The 4,431-nt window shown below is 38.1% G+C and overlaps 1 pseudogene; it reads right to left on the minus strand.

Moving 5' to 3' along the window:
• Positions 1 to 1,598: 1,598 nt before the first annotated feature.
• Positions 1,599 to 1,925, minus strand: LOC119246651 (60S ribosomal protein L37-like; annotated as a pseudogene).
• Between the last annotated feature and the right edge of the window lie 2,506 nt (positions 1,926 to 4,431).

Genomic DNA, 4,431 nt, shown 5'->3' on the forward strand with positions numbered 1-4,431 from the left:
GGACTTTATCATATCTAGGGTCCTTTATAACGCTAAAATTCAGGCTTTATGATTCTAAATGTCGAAATAGAATGACAGCACGGAACTAGAGCAGAGAATAGGGAAGAAACAATATTAACCATGATTAGAGAAATTCAGGAATTTCATGGAAAAGGTGTCCTTTGATGTAAAATTTTAGAGATAAGTGTTATGTAGTGGGAGAGGGAGATTTTCTAGGGTAGAAAAACATCACAAGTAAGAACTTTGGAGGAGGAAAGCATTTTACTTTCTTTGGAAAGAAATAAAATTTATCTAATCACTAGTCATAAATTAATATTAAAGTCTGAAATTTAGAGTGTATTTTATTTTTAACAAGTGGTACTTAGATATGCTAAAGTTAATTTCCACGTTCTCAACTCAGCTATTGAAACTTCTTTTTTTTTTTTTTTTTTTTTTTTTTGTGGGACCCTCACCGGTGGCTGGGGAACAAACCAAACCGGTGATACAGAGGCTGTGGGCAGCCTAGCAGCCCAGCACTCAAGTGCTGTGCCACCAGGGGAGGCCCGAAACTTCATTTTTTAAAAAGATTTATTTATTTATGCATACAAGAGCTGGGGTACAGGCCAGAGGTGCCGGGGGTGAAAGGATTCACCAGAGACATAGTGGAGTGCAGAACAGGCAGACTGACTGAAATACACTGCTGATAGGAGCAGTGGGCAAGACAGGAGAGGTCTGCTGCACCATGTGGGTTGCTCCCTGGCTGCTGGGGATCAAACTTGTGCTGCAGAGTCTGCGGATTGCTTCATAGTGCTGTACTTAACCCCTTGTGCCACCAGGGAGGCCCTTGACACTTCATTTTTAATATTCTTATTTAAAGTTCCATTTATTGATTCCATAACACAGTTTGACAGCTGGTGTGTTTTCATAGTTTATTGACATTCTAAGATAGATACCTGGTCTTAATGTTACAGGGCAACCCCAATATGAAATGGGTTGCCTGGCTGTGGGTCCTCACCCACACGCTTAAAAGAGGCATAATAATTCTCAACTGCAGGCGCACACAAAAAAGTTAACAAAGGGTTTATTTACAAAAGAAGGGGAAATGAAGAAACGAGTAACTCAGGGAGAAAGAGAGGGAGGTAAATTCATGAATGCGTCCTACCAGTTCCACTGAGCTGGAACCCCAATAGCACACTGAGAGATGAGGAAAAACCAAGAGAGTCCCAAGGCCCACATGTCTGGTTATATACCAAACCTGGTTGCTTAACTCCACCCTCAGTTTCCAGCAATCCTCTCTTTGGTGATGATGGTATTATGGAATTTGTAATTCTTGGTATCTTGAATATCTTTGGTCTGGAGTGGGGGTGGGGTGCATAAAATCTGTTTCTGGAGTTTGTTCAGGACATCCTTTCCCCCTAAGTTTAAGTCCAAATGTTGTACTGAAGGTGCATTATTTTAATGACTCTGGCAATTGAACAAAGAATATGAAAATTCTAAAGTGCATGGAAAGTACCCCTTACAAATGTACAAGAACTAATAAAATATTTTCGTATTTGCAGAAAATTCAGAATTTAATCTCAGAGTTCCTATATATAAATATATTATAACTTTTTTTTTTTAAACCAGAAATTTATTGCGTGACTGCTGAAATCCTTAAGATGAACTGGACGCTTCAACAGCGGCCCTCTTGGGTTTAGGTGTTGTTCCTTCACGGAATCCATGCCTGAATCTGCGGTATACAATTTTCAGGTGCCTCATTCGACCAGTCCCGGTGGTATTTCGTCTTTTAGCCGTGGCACTTCAGTTATACTTTCTCTTCCGCTTGGCAAGATAGCTACACTTGCTGCAGGTCTACTTCTGAAGGTGGTAGGCCTTAGAACCACAGTGGTGGCACAATGTGTGCGTCTTTTGTGATGCTTTCCCAACGATGACGTTCCTTTCCTCATCGTGCTTCTGAGGCCGGGACCAAAGAGAATGAAAGAGGATCTAGATTATAACTTTTACTGAATGTCTATGTTACATCTACAAGTTCTTGTGCTAGATCCTCAAAAAGAAAACTCTAATTTTAGAAAGTCTATTAAAGGGACTAAGATCCAAAAGCACAAATAAACCCATGACAAGACAATGCCCAGTGGAATATAAAAATGAGCTATATAAGGATACAGGAGACACATCTATACAAGACCTCACAACTTAAAAATTACTATTTTACTATATCTAGCACAGACTTTCAGTGGAACAAATTCCACAAAATTTGACCACTTTGCTGCACAAAAACTGGTAACTTTGAATTTTGGTGATTAGAGCGTCTCTCTTTCCGCTCAATCACTGTCTTTCTGTTTCCCTCCCTCCCTTTATTCCTTCCTACATTCTCCCTTATTCTCTTTAATTTCCTTTATTTTTTTCCTCACTGAAATCACATTCACTCATTTATATGTCATCTTTAAACCTATTTACATTTCTATGACTACTTCTCATTCCCTTCCCTTCTGTCATTAGTTACCACTCTGCTGAGGCCAGGCAACGGTTTCCTAATCATATTTACTTTTCTGTCATTTCCTCCTCTTTAATTCCCTTTACGAGTTCTACTTACTTCAAAATTTTAAGGGAATTTTGTTCAGTATAATGTCTGGCACATTGGGTTTCACTTTGTTTTCCATTTAACTTGATATTGATGGATAGATGAGGAAAGGCAGCTTCTATAAGGAGAATAAAATTTGAAATTATTGCATTTTATTTTAATAAATCTTTCCCAAATATCACTACTGAATCTAAACTAAAATGCATTTTAAAAAGCTCTAAAAGACTTTGGGCAGGATTTCAAGCTCATTAAAAATATAAGCACATTTATTTTGCCTTTCTCACTCCAAGTTTGGACATGTAATATATATGCAATTTGTAATTGTTTTTCAAAAAGAAGGTAACATGAAATATTGACATGTACATTTTATTTTACAGAAAACCATAAAGAATTGGCACCTTTTCATGTTGATATGAATAAATTTTGTGCTACAGCTTCATATTTCATAGTGTCAAATATTTTCATGCCTGAAGGTAGACATATTATCTGTGCTTATGCATTCTCTAAGAGATGCCTGTCAGTCTTTCTTTGTGTTTTGTGTTTCTTCATCTGTTGTCACAAATCTCATAAAACTGAAAGCATTTCCAATATTGCCACTGCCAGATTATTGCAGTAGTTCGTTTTCCTTGCCTTCCCTTTCCCTCTTCCTTTTCTTAGTTTTAGTGAAATAAATCATCATGAAAACAAAAATGGTCCTACTTCACTGAGCATGATCCCTTCCAGCTCCATCCATGTTGCTGCAAATTGCATGAATTTATCTTTTTTGATTGCTGAGCAATATTCCATTTTTTATATCTACCACATCTTCTTGATCCAGTCATCTATTTTTTAGGCATTTGGGTTGTTTCTGTAGGATCAAAATAAGGGGGTAGTGGGAATTGTATGGAGTCTATAACCAAGATGAAAATGCATACATTGTGCAAAAACGAAAAATGATGTAAAAATATATAAAATTAAAAAAATAAGAATATAATAAAATTAAAAAATAATTAAAAAATAAATCTTAGGAAATAAATGTATATAGTTGAAATGGGAAAAAAAAAAAACAAAAATGGGGGCCTCCCCATTGGTGCAAGAGGTTAAGTCCAGCACTGTGAAGCTGTCCACAGCCTCTACAGCCTCTGCCAAGCAAGTTCGATCCCTGGCCTGCTAGGGAGCTGTCCACATGGAGCAGCAGAGCTCTCCTGTCTTGCTTGCTGCTCCCTTCAGCAGTGTATTTCAGTCAATCCGCCTGTTCTGCTCCCAACTCTGTCCCCGGTGAATCCTCTCAACCCCCACACCACTGGCCTGTACCCTAGTTCTTGTATGTATAAATAAATCTTTAAAAAAATGGAGAAAATATTTGCAAATTATGCATCTGAAAAGTGCTTAATATCCAAAATATACAAAGACCTCATGCATCTGAACAACAACAAAATAACAACCTATTTAAAAAGTAAGAAGAGAATCTGAATAGATATTTCACAAAGAAAACATATATAAAGTGTCTCCCTGTGGCACAGGGGGTTGAGTGCAGAGCTGTGAAGCTGTCCGCAACCTCTGCGGTACGAGTTAGATCCCTGGCCAGCCGGATGCAACCCACATGGCACCTTAGACCTCTCCTATCTCGCCCACTGCTCCCCTCAGCAGTGTGTTACGGTACATCTGCCTGTTCTGCTCCCTGCTCTCTCTGGTGAATCTTCTCATCCCCTGCCACTCTGGCTTGTACCCCACTTCTAAAAAAAAAACCTTAAAAAAGAAGAAAACATACATGAAAAATATACATGAGAAGATGTCCATCTTCATTTGTTATTAAGGAAATGTCAAAACCACAATGAGATATCACCTCACACTTGTTGGAAAATCTTTCATCAAAAAGACAAGAAAAAAAT

Source organism: Talpa occidentalis, unplaced genomic scaffold (genome assembly GCF_014898055.3).
Source record: "Talpa occidentalis isolate TD23 unplaced genomic scaffold, MPIMG_talOcc4v2.1 talOcc4.15, whole genome shotgun sequence".
In the NCBI taxonomy this organism is placed as follows: Eukaryota; Metazoa; Chordata; class Mammalia; order Eulipotyphla; family Talpidae; genus Talpa; species Talpa occidentalis.